The sequence below is a fragment of the Bombus fervidus genome, chromosome 14, assembly GCF_041682495.2.
Source record: "Bombus fervidus isolate BK054 chromosome 14, iyBomFerv1, whole genome shotgun sequence".
NCBI classification, from domain to species: Eukaryota; Metazoa; Arthropoda; class Insecta; order Hymenoptera; family Apidae; genus Bombus; species Bombus fervidus.
The window spans coordinates 7458350-7477396 of NC_091530.1; the positions used below are offsets into that span (position 1 = coordinate 7458350).

At 39.7% G+C, this 19047-nt stretch overlaps 1 protein-coding gene across 2 annotated transcripts in view; it reads left to right on the forward strand.

The window, feature by feature from the left end:
- LOC139994316 (uncharacterized) overlaps positions 1 to 19047 on the forward strand; it is a 97787-nt gene that overhangs the window by 56310 nt on the left and 22430 nt on the right. The window contains exon 1 of one of the 2 annotated variants that reach the window (XM_072016844.1): positions 11568 to 12328. The exons of the other annotated variant lie outside the window; for it this stretch is intronic. The gene's annotated coding sequence lies outside the window, so the exon portion shown is untranslated. Of the gene's footprint in view, positions 1 to 11567; positions 12329 to 19047 lie in introns of those variants that run through there. 2 annotated transcript variants of the gene reach the window in all.

Genomic DNA, 19047 nt, shown 5'->3' on the forward strand with positions numbered 1-19047 from the left:
ATTTAGTGGTCACTATAGAGATTATGTGACCTTTGTGACAGGAGATTATAAAAACTGTAAGATACATAGTAGGGATATCTGGGCTGTTCTATAAGTTTAGGTTACAGATTTCTTCCTTACAATTTTGTGGTTTTTTATCAAATAGGATAATCAGACGATTTATTATTTTTAAAAATCTTACTTTTTTTATTATCAAATTTGTTAATGGTATGCAAGGATTGGCCGGAAAATTGACAATAAAATAATTTAGGAAAAGTTTAAAAGTATTATATTTTTGTAGGAAACTTCTCGAACACTTCTATTAACCAATGCCAGATTTTATTCTTTAATCGCTACACTTCTACGTTCAACTACAAGCAATTTGTTAGCACATTCAACATGCGGCATATAAAATCGAAGAGGGGTTCCTGGTGGCAGAAATCGATTTTTCTATAACATGTACTCATTTATCCACGCGACATCCGTAAGAAAATAGGAAATCCCGATGACGCGTAAGTTCGTGTCTTCCGCATTGAAGGTGTTAAACAGTTTTTTTTTTTGTAAAAGTACATAACAAAATATGATGTAATAAAACGATTTCTCAGAAAAACTACAAGTGCTTGTAACTTGTGACTTGCAAAATTTCCCCATTGATATTAACTCGATTGTCCAAGGTGGCCCTCGAGTTACTTGATAAATGATGTAATATTAATACTTGAAAAAGATATTAAGGAAAAAGAAACAAAGAAGAAGATGACGAGAGAGGATTTAGCGATCAATTAGCAATAAAACAGATTGCAGGCCTTGGAGAGTTTACAGTTCTCGAAAGTCCCAGGCCCTCTATCAGTAAAAGAGGTTAGTAGCCGTGGTAGAAAATAGGGGTTGGCACATAGAGAGCAATGGAGCCGAGGTTCCATTGAGAACCGTCAAAGCAGCCCCTACAATCACTGGTGGAGGCAGGTCGAGGGTGCACCTCGGTTAACCCCGTATATACGCTATTCGAAATAATAATTTCCCACGTGTTATTAATCCATTGTACGCTTCGTTCTCCAGCAAACAAAATCTTCGATACCTCGTGTTGATTTAATTTCAACTGTTTACGTCCATTGCCGTTCAACGCGATAAAATTGTGGTCTTCTTTCCTTCTTTACCACTAAAGCGCGGTTACTTATTATATCGTTTATCTTATATGAGGCATTTACATAAAAATATATGTTCTTTTATGATTACATTATGTGTGTCGTACAAAACATTTTGAAATTCCATTACTAAGTCGCTGTGTAACGAACTATATAGAAAATTGTTACTCATAAAAATCAATATTCGTCGTCAGTCTCTGAAAGTTTAATAACGCAAGGGAAATGCAAAAAGGACGGGAGAAATAGAGAAATGGTAGCAGGAAGGAACTAAACACGCTTTCCAATATTTACGAATAACCGCACCCGATTAACTGGAAAGCCGAAAGCGAACGAGTGTTTGAACCACTGCCTGGAGGGGGCGAATTGACCCCCGAACCGCTATGCACGCTTAATGTAACGGAGACCAATGAATTACAAAGTGGCCCAGCAATCATAGTCAAGAATAAAATGTAATTCCTAACCTTTCGTTTAACGTATTATATTAAATAATCCGTGTTTAAATTGACCATGTACTTTTTTATGTTAAAAAAAAAATTATATATATATCTTATCATCTCAAGCATCTAAAATAGATTAATAATACGAGTTATGCAGTCTAGAATCAATCAAGTAAAATTCGACTGACATTATCTAAACTTATATTTAGTCACCAAGTGACATAATATTCAGAAAATTAACAATAATGGGCCTATCATATTTTCTCTCCATATCTTTAAACACATGTCACAAAGTCAGTAAACAGAGAGAGAAAAATGATGAAGATTTGGTGCACGGTAATCTGATTAGATAGAAGTGGTGGCTGAAAGGAAGGATCGATAAGCTGGCGAGATAATCGGCGAAAGAATCACAGCGACTTAACCTATAACGTTTAGTGGTTCAGTAAAAGATGCGAACTCCTCGTTGGGAGCTCGAGAAGCCTTCTACTAAATCTTAGTTCAATAAACACTCTATAGAGCGTGTTACTGGAATTACCCGGCGTTAGTCGGCTCGCAGATTAGTCGAGAGCTTAACGATCCCCCTGAGGTCCGATGGAAATCGACCGTACGACTTGTTATTCAGGGAATAAGATGATCGCGCGTCATTAATTAATTTCCAGAAGCCAAAGCATTTAACTCTTACTATTTTTTGTGTTAATCTTCTCTCTGTATCGTCTGAAAACTTCGATTAATATAGGACTAATACAGAAGCAACGACTACATCATAAAACAATAAAAGTCAAGTTCATAGAGTTTTTATTATGGATTTTTATCAAACGACGAAACGTTCGAATAAATAGCGCGTATAACGTGGTCTCGCCATCGTACATATATCGTGATCTAGTCTAAGCAAAACTTATTTGAAAACTTATTCGTTATAAATGACGCAAAGTCTAATTCTAGTTCAATCTTTCTTAACCGTTTCTACGAATTTTTCGAACGACCTAATACAACATATTAATCGAATAAAGTCGAGTGCCAAATCGATAGAGGTTAACCAAAGACACAAGGCCAAATAGTGGGTAAATTCGGGGCGTGTCAATCGGATAAAAATGATGGGTGCCGGTGTAAGTGGTTAGTTTCTGTGCAGAATGCGCATAGAGAATTTTGAAACATCATAAAAATCGATCGGGCCACCTCCTCCTCGGTTAAACCGGCTGTTCACAGATTGCCGGTCCACACTGACACGCCGAGAACGCAGCAACTGCGTTGCCCGTGTGCTCGTACTCTGGCGGCAGTGAAGAAAAAAACAGACGAATAAAGGCCGAACAAAGAGGGAGGAAGAGAATCTATAAGCGAAGAGTGGATGCGAGCTGGAGCGGGAGTGAGAAAGATGACGAGAGAGATGGCAGAGTCAGTGTGGCGGAGGGACAAACTGAATCGATGAATAAGCTAGAACGAACGAGACAGAGAAACAGAGGGAGAGGAATGTCTGACGATGGAGCGAGCGAGAGAACAGAGTAAATATAATATAACCGGGGGAAGGAAAGAGAAGGAAACAAAGTGAACGAGAGGAGTGTGTAAGCTCATCACTCAGCGGAAGAAAAAGGAGTGAGTTGCCGATCGAGCGAGCGAAATGAAAAGGGTGGAAAAGGGATGCATTACCTGAAGAGAAAGCGAGATGGCGAATCAAGTGAAAGAAGAAGAGTGGACGCGTGCGATGAAAAAGAGCAGAGGAGAGTAACAGAAAATGAGACTTAATGAGAGGAACAAAAGTGTGCGCGTTAAAGAGGAACAAAATCATATGAGTTAACGAGTGAGACAAAAGGACACTTCTAGAAAAAGTAACGCGAGCAAGAGAGAAAAAGAGGGGAAAAAGGAACCACGTGACAATCGTACAAGGAAGAACGGTAAACGAACCAGAACAAAAAACTTTCTTTCTCTGTTTTTCCCTTTAGAAGAGAGGGCCAGAGAAAAGAGGAGTGAGAAAAGCGATGGTGAAGTTCGAGGAACGAAGTAGAGTAACATTCAACCACACGTACTCGTCTTTCCCTTCTCCGTTCCTCGCACGTTCTCCCCTCTCCTTTCTCGCGACGAACCTCCACCTCTACGAAGCGAGAGAACCTACTGTATTCGCGTTCTACGTCCGCCCGTGTATTCGAGCTTCGCGTATTCGTTGCAAACGGCACACCGTTAACGGTACATCGCGTTCGTTACAATTATTACAAACATTCGACTCGACTACGGTTCGCATCCAGCGTAATGGCTAACCCTGATGGCACGATACCGTGATGAGTTTCGAATTCCTATCTTACGTGTCATCTATGTACTTTGATTCTTTGTTAGATTTCGATTTTCATACTTTAAAATAGTAGAGGTTAACTATAACATTGACGGTATGATCGTTAACGATCTTCGCTGGTGGACAACGTAGCTTCAGCCGCATCTTCCTTTTCATTTTTAAAGGAAGAAAGATCTAATTGTTTATTCATTGGGCTAACAATACCGAGGAAAAAACGATTGCCGCGGTTCCTCGACATTCCTCTGATTTTTTGCAAATTATTTGCCTCGAAGTATCATCGATATTCCGTATTTCCGACGCATCTTTCGAGCGGGAACGATATTCACTGGAGAAGGTGGCTTGCAGGAGAGCTGGTCGATCGGCAGGAATTAAAATATCGAGCGTCTCGAATAGAGGAGCGCGTTCGGGCTTCGAGCGAGACGAGAGCAGAGAGACAGAGACGGATAAACCAACAACAAGGATGGAAGAGTCGAGTAGTCCTGGCTTACTCTGTCCTTCTCACTCTTTAGACTACGTCGAATCCTCTTTTCGTCCCTCGCTTTCCTTCTCTACTTGCCGGCCACCGAAAGAAAGACAGAACTCCTTTTTGTCCTGGGACTGAATAATCCTTGTCCAAACGATTTTAGGCGATGTCTTCACGTAATATTATTGAATGCCAATCGACAGATGATCCTTCGTCCTATAACCTTCCTATAACCTTCGTCGCTTTTGATTTGACAGATGTTACTCCAGATTGGAAGTTACTATCATCAAATTTGGGCTCATTTCATACGTCTAAAATTACTGGAATTAGTTACCTAAAGATATTAAAAATTACTCTAACACTGAAATATACATTAAAAATTTGATTTAAATATTATCTTGTACCACGGATTACGTGTAAAAGAATAACGTGAAAGCAACCTGCAGTCCTTCGTTGGGAAGCCCGGATCTCTTCGGAACAATTTTGCACGTCCGGTACCAGTTGGAAGTCGTACTAAAGATATTCTCGCCCTCCATGTTGAACCGAGACTCTTTATTCATGAATTTTATCAGCTGACCTAATTCATCTGATATATTAAATTTTCAAAATCGTAAGAAATACATAAGGGAGCGAAATCACGAAACAAAAAATGGGATAAAGGCGAGAAGAAACGAAACGAAAGGAAGGCAGAGGCAAATACAGTTTCATATAATACGTACAATATAAACATTTTCAGATTAGTTTCAAATTTTATCAGTATATTCATAGCAGTCGTGTTTCTTCATACATAGTGTTAATGAAATTTTTAAACGTTCATATAGTACACACGATATATACATAAAAGTTTTCTATTGTAAATGGTCAAAATACTTTGGCGAGCTACTATATATGTGTGGAAAAACGCGAGTCAGAATTCGTTCGTAGTGAAACGTTGCCGCGCTGGTGGGAGCGTTGTACTCTGCCTGTCTTGTAATTGAACAGACACGAGCCACCGAACTTCCTGAGTCCGTTTCAGCCTGAGGGAGAGAAGGATCCCTATTTCTATTCTCAACTTTAGGCCCGATTCTACAAGCTGGCCACACCGGCCCAGGATTAGACGCTTGTTTGCCCTCGCTGTAGCATCCTTGGGTTTTGGTCAACCATTTCCTTAGGTGTCACTATTTTTACTCAATGTCACGCCCGTCATTTTCGACTACTCGACCCCTACACAACGGACCTACGCTTCGTGTCTACGTTAGAATTAAGAAATTTCCGTTGAATTTTGAAACTTTGAAATTTGCTCGCTTCAAGAAATTTCTTCAAGATCTGATTCTTATTTCTAAGACGTTTTTCTACTTATAGGAATACTTTTAAGGAAATTTTGATGTTTGAAGACAGAGTGGACTAAATATAGAATCGGGGAATTTTTCTGACGAAAGTCAAATATAAGAAACGTTCGTATGTGTGACATCGGTCGGTTTATCGTCGAAGGTTGCTTTCAAGGTTAGGGACTGCTCGTACTAATTTATTTAGAGATATTCATGTGATGATGCTTAGCTTTCGTGACCAGTTGAACCGGCTAATTACAATATTTCTTCTCGGTATACAAAATGTTTTATCACTATAATATATAAGTATTTAAATGCTTTGTTAAATTTTATAAATCTTGAAAAAAAAAATAATAACAGTCGCTCATATCAGGGGATTGATAAATTGTTATTGATAAGAAATCAAAAAGTTGGGGAATCGTCTATTCAAAATATCGAGAAGTCTCTCCTATTGGATCGATTCTAAAACGCGAGAAGGAGAGAGATAGAGATAGTGGAGTGAAAGAAAGTACAAGCTTTGACTGTGTCTCCGTGGGATCGTGGCGGGATTACCGAAGGGTTAAAGGGGTTAAGCAGCCAAGACCTTTCGAATTCGAGAGACCCGATAGTACCCAGCCGTGGATAGTTCTCTCCCTTTCTTTGCAACTGAACTCCGAAGTCTTGGTGGGAAACATTGAGATTTAATATCTGGAGGACGTGGCCAGTAGCAGAGAAAGGAAGTTTATCGTAGAAAACGTCTCGAAAGTAGCTGAACACGCCATTCGTCTTGTAACTGAGCGCATCCTGTCGTGTATACATCAAACAATTTCAGATTCCTTGTCTTTCGCACTCAATAATCTTCATTCTCAAATCCAAATCTATATTTTATTAAATATTTAAAGAAACTGAAGATTATATAATTAATTATAATAATGGGATATTTTTAAATTATAGAAAATAATAATAATCAAATAATTAAGTTAAAGAAATTGATAATTTTATATATTTTAAATTGATACCATAGGTTAACTCATAATTGGTATTGCTGATTCTATGAAATCCTAGGTATTTTTACTTTTGCGGTATTTCGTGATTGCTAGCGACCATTTTTATCTACGTGATAAAATGGCCACCATTCGGTTAAAAGTGGCCGACGGTTGAAATTTCAAATGGCTGCATTCCTTTGAGGAATTTCCAAAGGAAGATAAAACACGTGATAATCTTGTAACAACAAAATACGCCTTTTGTCTCTGTTTCGGGATTCGAAAGAGAAACACAGCTGGAATCAGGAATTTCCTTGAAGTTTGATTTTCATGTTTGGCCTCACCGACCTGGCTGCTAACCGACAAAAATTGCAGCGTACTCACGAAGGACGGTCGAGGAAGTGGAGAAGGTATATAGTAATGGCAGAGCAACGCTAACGGTGAAGAGAGAGAACGAACGAACGAGCATACACGATAGAAGAAGATGGGATGCATTCACGGATAGGAAGAGGGGGGCAGGGGCCAAGGAGGAAGGGAGGAAACCGCGCGAAGGGGAAAACGACTCAACTCGGAACTCGTGTCGTAGCGGTACTCGTTTTCTCCTCGGCACCGCGTATCTCGTTGCCACGAAATTGAATAACCGCGATATACCGTGGCCAGCGCACAAAGTTACACTTGTTCAAGCTCGAATTTCTCGACCTCGAATTCAACGTGATTGCAAAGGAACGTCTTGTTTTTGAAAAACCGAGAACAGGTCTAAAGAGTCCCTTCAGCTTCATCTATGCCTAAAATAGTGATTTTATTTTGTGAGAATTTAATGAATTTTTTTGTCTAATTAATATTTTATATATGTATGTCTTAAAATTTTTTTCTTTCTTTTTATATTATAGTTTGTGTTTGTTAGTAAAATTTCGACAATTTTGGATAGCGTATTGATTAGATGTTGTCAATTAGATCCTAGATATTGTTTTTTTTCTTCTCCCAAGTGAAGAATCTTTGGGAAACGACAGATAAACAATTTAGGAATACACAAATATTTAACGCAGTTCATTTTCAGTCCCGATTCGCATCACGTTACGATCATACACCTTCTCCCACACCCTCGCCTGTCATTACTTGTACAGTACACGAAACTCAAGGGAAAAGGCTTTCCCCACTCGACCGGCTGGCTGGTTAGGTGCTTGGTCACGTGTTGCGCGATGCGAGTGCGCACCAGTCACAACGTCGTTGACCGTTCGATGTAGCGGGTCGAATCTATCATCCCGATACATATTCCTTCTGCTTTGATATTGTCATTATTTACAACGTGATCTACTATATTCTACAATGTAATAAGACATCATAGAATTATACAGAAGAATTGCACAATAGATTATAACTGCGCAGTATTATAAACGCATTATCAAGGTTAGATTCGATCCATTGTATCGATCGCTCGTCAGTGTTCTGATTTATAGACGCTTACGTCAGTATGACATATAATCTGGTGCTCGAACACAACGAGTAACGATAATGCATAATTTTATATCATCCATGTATGACTTCTGTGATATTATTGATGTCAGAATGCGTGTGATCTATCTAAATACATGTTTAATATTTCTACCTATAAGAATATAAATATATTCATGAGGGGCTAGATTTAGCAGGTGAAGGCACGGTTAACGACTGTAGTCGCGCTTCGTGCATTCTGGTTCTACGGTCTTGGCATCGCCGGAGCAGAGACTCCATGTTCTATAGGCGCCAACAAATTACAAGGGACGACTTGGTCGAGTGTGTACCAGGCGCGCAGGTTTACGAAGAGCTTTAGAGCTGTTATAAGTATCTTTTCACGAAAACCAAATATGTGCATACAAACCATCCAGTTAGACTTACAATATCTATTTCAATCAATGTAACATAACAAATACAATAACAAATAACCTTATTAATTAGTTCATTTAAAAAACAATTATTCCACAAACAAAACACGATTGATGCATAAAAAAGAAATTTCAGTCTAGGATTTTCAAGACTAGGAATAAAGTGAAAATGGATGAACGAAAGAAAAGCGGGCAAAGTCGATATCGCAAAGTATGTCGGACCGAAGCAAACGAATACCGCTAGGTACAAACAAGTACGGACTCGGTGCGTCTAGTTTGCGCCGTACTGCGCATCGTTCCACCTCCTTGCTCCCCCTCCCTTAACCTCCACCTCCTGCCCCCTTCGACAGCTACCTCTCTACCCCGATCGACCCTTGCTCGTCCTACACAGGATAACTTTCATTCGAACAGGCTAAAACGTTACGGCATAACTTGAGACAAAGGGCGTACTGAAACTTGGTCCCGTAACCGTTTCATTCGAAATAGAGTTCCTTAATAATGCATCCTCGAGGAGGTGGTGGTTACATCGGTTCGGTACGGGTATCCTTTGCGAGTTTAGAATAATTCACATCGCTAAAGGAACTCTTACTTGTACCATTGTTAGTATCCTTGATGTGATAACGGCAATTATTATTAGGGGAAATTCCTAATCTCTTTGTTTCTTATCTATTCAAAAAAATAAAAAATTTTATATTTGGAATTTTCGGTAATCTGACAAGTTAGATGATTCGCGATAAAGTTTAAAATGATTTACAGTCGCCGTGTGTGTTTTGCATCACGGAACTATAAAATCCGGTCTCAGATTTTAAGCCAAATATCGATTAGCGGCTGCAGAGTTTCGTGATTCGATGTGTCCCGTTCGCTGTCCCGTAATTGTTTCCATACAGCGGCGTGTATCGCATATTGTGCATAATCGCGTGCAATTTACATAGGAGTGGGCGGGCGCGCGCGACCAGAAGCAGAAAACCGTAACCCCGAACCGGTGAATTACGAGGTCGCCTATGAAGCGTCTTTCCTTCGTCGTCAGTTCGTTACGTAATTAACGATCGATAAGCTCCTTAGTTGCATATCGGCTATTTCTGCACGCGCCTACTTTTCACCTAACCTCTCCTCTACGCAACATCTTCGAATCAAACGTGATTTTACAAAATGGCGGTTCCATAGTACGTATTACATATCTTTCGTTAATTTGTCTCCATCTACTAATTTCTCGATGAATGTTTCACGAGAGAGCACTCGGGGCAAATGGAGGGCCGAAAGTAACTTGAAACTATCAATTTTTCAGTGGAAGTAAGAGGCGGCTTATTTTCTCGATGAAAAAAAGTGGAAAGAGAAGAAAAAACGGTCCTACAGGAGTCAACCTTTTCCTCGCTGCTTTCACGCAACGGTCCCTTTAAGACCTAGCAAGAAAACACACGGGGCATCTCCGCTCGCCGCAAAAGTGCTCTTAACCCTCTCGTGCTTTGCCCTCCCCCCTCTCCCCTTCGCCATCGTTCCTCCCTCCTCCACGCTGCTCTGTAGGCTCCGGTGCCGGCTGGTGGCGGTCGCCAAGTTCCTGCTGGATACTCTCATTAGATTACATCAAAACGGAGGAAAGCGGAAAGATCTGTGTTCCATTATATTCGAACGCGTGCGCACGTATATAACTAAAAAGCAGAACGCGGATCTTCGTTCGGTTAAGATTGTTTTTTTCTTAGTCGGTGAAAGGAAGAGAAGAAAAGACACGAGGGGTAGACTAATATCTATCTTAATCGTAGATTAAGTGTTGCCGGATCACTTTCGTTTTCGTCTAACCGGCCGTCACAGATGTTGCTGACGCCTTCGTTCCGGATCAATTGCAAATCGATCGAGATTTAAAACGTTATTCTATCAATCCTATTTTGTTAAGTAAAATGTTGTTCGAACAAAATGATACATACTACAGGTAAGGTTGATGGCGTTCAAGAAAGTCAGAACGGTTGAACGAGTCTGAAAACAGGTCATCGAATTAGAACCGAGGAAGGAATGAATATGCATAGACCGAATTAACAACGTAATCGCAGAAACGGAAACAAGGATCCGCGTGAAAAGCCGGTGTAAAGAAACATGCTAAGCTTCGGCCAGGCGACATTACCAAACAAAGGGTTAAGGGACAAGTTTAACGTTTTGATACGCGAGTGGTGTTCTTTTTTTCTCTGTATTCGCGTGTAGCGCTACCGTGGTAGACGGGCGTATGTATGAACGCGTGCGCGTGCGCGCGCACTACAATATTTCACGTGGACGTTCGCACAAAAGCGCACGGCGCATTATCATATCGCATTACGGTACTTACACGCGCGTACATCTACTAAATTCCACGTATGCCATCGGGTATAATGTACCCTTCCTATCTACCATTAAATCAAACGCAAACCACCTAGCCGGTCGGACAGTTCATTTGGTTTCGCCAGTCGAGGCAGCGCGCGCGCGCTCGCCGCCACCGTATTCACTACGGAAATCGTAGCTTTCGTTACGCGACCTCCGACGAAAACAATGGCAATCATTTTTCGACCGTGGATAATCACGGGCAATCCCTCGTGAACTTGGCAACGACGTTGCAATTAAATATAGATCGGTATTGTTATAGAGGAGAACCATTCCGTGCTAATTACGACAGGTGTGGATATGGAGTGAAAATAAATTGATTAGGAGATATATATCTATATCAAGGATCATAAATCGGACGCGAGTCACTTAACATTCATCCGATTTGTTTAACCCTACCAGTAGCAGCAGTCCGTGTCCCACGAGTCCACACCTGTTCCGTGCCGATCAAAACCTAGACCTATTCGATCCCGTGAGAAAAAGGTAGCGATTATACGAACGCGTATGTGTGGATTGCTTTTTTGGTGGTGAAGTTTGTGCGAGAGCTCATCGTCGGGGAAAAATCGCAGTGTATGTATCTCGTATACCGAAGGACGTGTACGGGTTTAAGCAGGAGATATAGAGGGGACCAGTGACGGAGGGGAAACGAGGAATCGTAGAGGACTACGGGGTAGATGGACCGGTAGACGAGAGGACGGAGGGGTGAGGATGAGAGCGATGGAGCTCGGTGGGGGGAAAAGGGACTCGGAACTCGTGTCGTAGCGGTACGACGTTCGGTCGGGTATCTCCGCATCGTGGGCCACACGCTCGGCCGGTGTCGGCTCGCATACGCGCTCAGTCGTGCTCCGGCCTCGCTTGCGTACAAACGTCAGGCGGGAGCCATTTGATGGGACAACAGCATACGTACACAGTGTTTTCTTCTTCTGTCGTCGTACATACGTGTGCCCGTGAGAGTGCTTACATATACACAGACCTGTGGCAAATATAATACACGTTCGTATATATACGTATATCTAATACGCTTATATCTCTTTCCCACTTTGTCCTTCGATCATCTCTATCTCGTCTTCTCGCGTAAAACTCACACGTACTTAGAAGGGACTTAAGGTGTCGCGTGCGAGTACACCGGGAGTAACAATACGACAGTGCTTTATCGAAACGTTATCTTGTGACTGATATCGATATATTATATCTGTACATATACTGATAGTGCAGCGACAGCAGTGACGAAGGGACGTCGAGTCTAACGTGCTCCGATTAACTTCGTTCCGTTAGTCAGCCGAGTGTGTGGTAAAGCTGAGAGTGCCTGCGAGAGCAGGAAGGAAGAACAAAGAAGCGACGTCCTCTGCCAGTCGGTGGAAGCAGAGCGGGGCTTGCGAAGACTGTCCCCTTCTGAAGTCTCTCTTCTCTCTGTCTCTTCACCCCTTTCTCTGTGGATTTTCATCTCATCGGGTGTTCTCCTACTCTCGGCTCTGTCTCTGTCTCTTCGCTTTCTTCATTTCTTCGCCATCGACATCGTGTGAACACAGCAACGAGAAGTTGGTTTCGTCTTGAGGTAAAGTGATTTTGTATGACGTCACGAAAGCGATGTCAAGTTGAGCAACCTCTATCCAACGTACGTCACCTATTTGTTCCCGTACTCTTATGACTCTCTACCCCCTCCATCTTCTACTCGCTCCGCTACTCACTCCACCCCTCACCTCTCGCAACCCGGACTCTGTTGATTTCTTTTCCCCCCGCGTCGCGTTAAGTACCGCGCGTGATGATCTTGCGACGAACAAGTACCGATATTATGCGCTTATGCGTATGACACAGCATCTATTATCAATGGATAACGTAATCCGGGGAAAAACCTCTTAGTACCCTGGGTTTTTTACGTGGGCGTTACTCTCAACAACAGATGAACTGACTTCCTTTTCTTCGAGTAGCTCGTCCAGATAATCGCTCGAAAACATGGGGCTGTACTTTTTGTTCGCGCTGTTGCGGTATTGTCCGAATGAAACGACGAGAACGATGCGAACTTAAGACTAGGACTGCGCAACGAGAATTTATTTTTTCCTCGTCGTATATCAAAGCGGAATATATGTGTACAATTGATTTCCTTATGGAGATAAAGTATTTTGTTGATTCAACACCTTACGAGCTTTCTGTTTTACGAGGGTTCAATATCTTATTTAAAGTACATATATTTTTGAAGATTTAAGTAAATTATACAGAGAGCGTCCAGTTTTTTGCAGGTAAGAACGAGACGCCATTCGTTACTGTTTAATCTGTCTTCTATCTAGTGTTGTAGCAATGGTTCGATATATCGTTACGGCGTATCTAAATAGTCCACAGCCTTCGATTTATCACGTTCAGCGGCTGCTTAGGGAATGCCATTAAGTGGATTGCTTAGCCGCTATCGATTTTGTATACTTCAGAGTCGTAACGTGTGATGTTAGCCAATCTGTATATTTCATTCCATTTTTCGATATACGCTCGTTTCCAACTATAATTAAAAACGGTTACTGAATTGATTTAAAATTAACGACCATACAAAGGTAAACTATTATCTCAAATCCTTAATAATATTTAATAATAGGTACAACTTAATATAAACAATTATGCACGAACTAAAAAAACTAAGAAAACGAGCGAAAAATATAAATATGGCAGAGTAGAAAGGGCGACAGGGAATTTCTCAACGCAAACTCATTCAACGTGAGCTGGGCTAGGTCAAGGGATGAATAGCGATGCGATAATATTTTCCCAAGCGTTTTTAGAGGTCGATGAGTCGGGAGAGTTTTGTCCTTTGTAATTGTAACTGTACATAGTTGTAACTAGTCTCTACACAAAATCTTTTTCGTGTATCGGTCACAGTACCATATAGACAATTAAATCGGGAATCGCTAATAGAATTTCATAGACCAAAGTCGTTTCGATACGATTTTCGTCGCGCTGCTGCGGTTTTCTCGCCCTCCTCCCTCCTTCTGTCCCCATTCCTCTTCTAAACGATGTAACATATGCGCGCAGATTTACGAACAGAGCACGTATCGAGTTATTATCACGGGAACCGCATTAACCCCCGACTACTCGACCGGTAACAAGGGCCACCGATACCACCGCCTGTCCGAATCTATTTCGGATAAAGCCATAAAATTACTACTTTATGTACACTTACTAGTAAATTTATATGTCTGAAGATTACAAAAGAAAATAAGTATAACTTAGTTGACTTTTTAAAAATTTTGATGTCATTTAATGGTTAAAAAAGTGTATTTTAATATAACGTAATAAAATGAGGAACAACCTATTTGGTTCAAAGATATAAGCCTTTTAGTTTAGAAATAATTAACACAGCCATAAAGTTGTATGAAAAATTAATGCCTTACCAAATATCTAAGATATGACAGCTGGGTTGTTTTAAAATTGGTGAATCGGCAAATGATGAATTGTAGGTTATAGAGTTCTTTTATAATTTTGTAAAGTATAATAAAGTGCTTGATTTTTAATTGATTTTTGTTAGCATATTGAAATTATTAGAAAGTGAAACTGCCTTCTTATTGATGCAGCCCATTCAATTGGTGAATTAATGAATTTAGTAATGAATTTTATAGATTTACCATAATATGTGGATAAAATGTCATTGTCCGATAATTGTTGCGCGATTCGCTCGCCAGAGCGCGACCATTCGCGTATCGAAGCCTTTAAGGTCCCTTTATACCGCGTGCGCCGCATTCTTCTTGCTGGTTCGCGCCTTGTCTCCACTTACATTCAAGGACGATTCAGACGTAACTGCTCTCTCTCGCGCGCGCGCACCATATATATTCTTTACACGGTTTTAACTTTGAAATGACAGAAAGGAAAAGTCCGTGAACAGAGAAATATATAATGATATTCTTATAACGTAAGATGGGAACTTCTCATATAATGTAGAATTGATAATTGTTTGGCAATGTTTCTTGAAATCATATATGTTGTATTTGATATCTCAAATAAGAAATCTTTGTAGTTGACGAATGCGAAGAGAGATATATATTTGTAAGAAATATTGACACGCCATTGTATTTATCCAATAGCAATTTACAAACTAATTAATTGATCTGAGTATACTAAATTTCGTATCATTTAGCAATACTTTCATACAACTACAAAAATTTCTGACTAGAATGAATGCCAAATATTATGAATACTAAAACCTCAATGTAGAAACTATTAAAAAGTGTTTCATTGGAAAATAAAGATAAGTGGTAAATGCTTTTTGTAGCTACATTAAGTAGACAGAAAAAGTTTACGTAAAGAGTAGACGTCCGTTTTAACTGCGTAACAGACGGATTAAAGTTACGTTAGTGGCCTCCTTCTGCCATGGCTAATCTGCATTATTCTACGTGTTATGTATCATCTGGTTGAACGTGCGTGTTCTCTTGACTTAAAATTCAACAACGGCATCGACGTAACTATCTACGACTTTGTCGAGACGGTCCCTCGCGACATCCCACACTCGGTCAACAATAGATAGAGCCTCACATACATAACCTACCGTTTAGATAATGTATCGGTCATCGAGCGTTCGGTATATAGTCCAACTATCGTAATCGCAATTCCACCAAGATTTAATACCGTATATTATACCTTCTTCAAACAAAATCGAATTATCGAGTTGTTGGAAAAGTTCCTAACATCTTTATTCTAAATTTTTTTTCAAATAATAAAATATTCCAACGAATACTATTTTTATTTAGATATTACAAACAATTAAGAAGAAACATACGAGAATTCGTTGATAAAACAGGTTCCCTTTTTTTTTTTTTTTTCAATAAGACAATGTCGAGCCTTCTATAACCAAACAATTTTAAACCATAAGTGGAATATGCATTTAACTTCATGTATTTTATTCACCGAATATGGTATAACCTCCTTATTATTCATCGTGGTCTTTGCAAATTTTATTCGAAAGACGTAGACAAGAAATGACATTGCAAAAGCCTGTAGGTGCTGTTCGAATGAATTCGTTATCAGAAAAGAGCAATTTTTTGAGAAAAATTTTCTTCGTGAAATGATGGCGTAGATGGCGAAAAGTGTAATTCTAGTTAAATCTTTCGTAACTTTCGTTACGAATTATATTTTAGATCAAAGCATATTTTCAATGTCAAGAACGTCGACGTGATGCTTTCACCATTTTGAATTTTCTCAGTTAGTAGAGGGCGCACAGGTTGCGATCACGGGTTAATCATCGATCCAAGGAATCGCTGCGCACTTAACGGTGATTTATATGTTTGACTAGCGGATGAAACTCGAATCACGGATAATAAAGAGCGACTAAACAGAGAAAAAAATCGGCGCGGAACTTGGTGCACGCGTCGAATATCGGGTGAAACGTATCAGAGGCAGACGTTAACTCCGCTTTAAAATTCTACGGCACGAGGCTCGTAACTATTTACGTCCTGGCCGAGAGCATATAGCCACTTTCATAGGGCTACGCGACGCATCTGTTTGACTAGCGAACACACATGCAAGGCCCCGTTTCTCTTTCTGTGCGCGCATCGAGACGACGATCTAGACTTTAAACAAAGGTATTATCGCGCATACCAGATCTGCGTTGAATTACAAAGTGACTTGCGAAAGGGCATCCACTTGGTATCTCATGTAACCACTTGCAAAAGAACCCAAAGAACAATGGCCAGGTCGCTCAATTAATGATACCAAAAATCCTGTTTCAACTTCAGGGTATCTCATATTATATCTTGTTAATTTAGATAATCAAAGCTTCGTTCAATTTTTCTTCGATATTCCAAAATAGTACTTTAATTTGTAATATCCGATACCAAAAATCGAAAAACCCGACAATGAAATTATTTTTTACATTGATAAATACAAGTACTGGCACGGATGAAATATTTTCTAAAATATTACTTCTGGATCTGACCGCAATTTATTACTGTTAATCAGGCTTACAATAAAAATAGATAGTAAAAGATACACAATAGATTGGTGAAGCATATCATTCATTTGATTGTATGTGAAATCGATACAAGATATTAGACTCGATTTCGAATCAAAGAACCAAAAGAAATAATATTTCTAAAATTAATGTAGTATTAGTTAAAAAGTGATATCTTTGAAAAAAAATTAAATAAAAGATCGTGTTACAAATTTTCGCAAGATTTTACAAGAGAGACACTTCATAAATCTCCTTTTATTACGATGTACTTAATACTCGTGTATCCGCGAATATGTAGAGATAAATTTCTTACGTGATATTATTATATCGTTCACGATAAGAGTAATGGCAGACAGATCGCGTCTTTTGATCACCCGACCGAGCTTATTTTGCATCCGACAAGGACGCTGAATAACGATTAACGACTCCCTACATTTATTAGGTAGGTGTATGATTAATGAGCGGTGCCGCGATTGTTTTTTAACCGAGTACAGCTTCTTTTGTTTGCATACCGATGATTTCTTCCTTTTCCCGCGACGTTTCCCGGATAGTTATCGATTTCTTTCTGTGGTTGTAACTTAGACATCGACATAGGACGCTTGAACTGGTGATCGTACCAGTTATGCCATAAACTATATATTGTCGTGGACACTATTGTAACGATGAAAATATTTATAACCGCGCAAAAGCGTTCATAAGCTGGGAACTCGTGACACTTTGACCGTTAATGCTATCGCGTTACGAAATAATCGCCTGGTCGATAAAAAAGTGACGATTGTCTTTCCATGTACGTAAAAATAGAGTGTGCACTTTGATCAGTTTCGATACAATTTCCGTTTCTTCCCGCGGCCATCTTTTACTCTGTAGGTACATAGGAAAAATTACCAACTAATTAAATATCCCCTTTTCTGCGTGTCTCGGGATTTAACAGCTAAACATTATATATGTGTTTTATGTGTCATGATCAAACATAAAATGTCATGATATTATATACTTTTCGGAAACAATCGTACAGTTGTAGCGTTTAAACTTTGCACTTTGCACTTGTAAGACTCAAAGTATAAATACAACAGCTACATGACTGTTCCCGAAAAACCAATATATTCCAGCAGCATAAAGATTTGAAATTTAAAATTCAAACATAAAATGTGTAAACATAAAATTTATAAATATGGATCGTTTAAAGCTTTATTAAAAAGTTATAACAGATATACAAAATACAAAGAAAGTAGTAGTTCATCCTGGATTATCGCCTTCAATTTTGCGCCATTAGACTTTTATGTGTGGATAATTTTAAAAAATGAAATCAAAATGTGGTTCATAGGGTAATAAACTTTTTTATCGCTGTCACTTTCGTATCGACAGGAACGGTAAACATTTTGCAAGTACCGACAGCTAATGCTCAATGTCTTACAGCATATAACCACAAGTTCATTAATGTTTTTTTTGTGCTATATATTATTATAACGGTTTTAAAAAGTTTTAAATGACTCATTTGTAATAACATTTCTTGCTTGATTATATCCATAAAACATATCGACAAAGTTTGGATGTTAAATCCTAGAACCCTCTATTATATGTTATCAAAGAAATGGTTGAAATTGTCACGGTGCGTAGAAACTCGTCGTGTTCTTTCGACTCTCAGATGCGAAGAAAAACCCGTTAGAAATTGTTCGATGCTACTCTTGCATGTCGCGAACGGCGGGCGTACATGCTTGCCACAGAGGCTTCGTGTAGCGGTAGTGGTTACTCATGGTGCGTGTGCAACAGCAGCAAGTATGCGCGTCCGCCATAGGCCCTTTCTCATCGTCAAGTTACGAAGGCCGAGTAGCGAGCGCGTCGAAAGAAGAACATCGGCAGCGTGAAAGTAAAGAAAGTGGGCCGCTTCAAGTATCGTTCAGCCTAGTACATACTTACATACCTACCCTCCTCTTTTCGCAGGCCACGATTCTTCCTTTTGATTCTTCCAGGATCGTCTAATCATGTCAAATTTATGATTATTTGCTAACAATTTAAGGTGTTTTGTTCAAAATTATATACATACTTTGATTTTAATTAAAGCTAGAGTTTGTATGTTTGATCGAAATGATTTAAACATTTTATTTCCAAAAAAAGTTTCAACGGTTTCGTCGGTAAGGTAAATTCATTTGGCGGGTGGTTGAAGAAGGAGATTGTTCTAATCAGGAATTCGACGGGCACAAGTTAGTAAGAGTTTCTTTTAATTCCAACTCGTATTCCATCTCCGGTTTACAACGCAACACGAACAAAACAAATCCGTGCTAATTTCTTAAGAGATTATCGATTACCGATCGGGTCTCGACGCGACGAGGCCGTGGAGCCCACGCGCACGATTC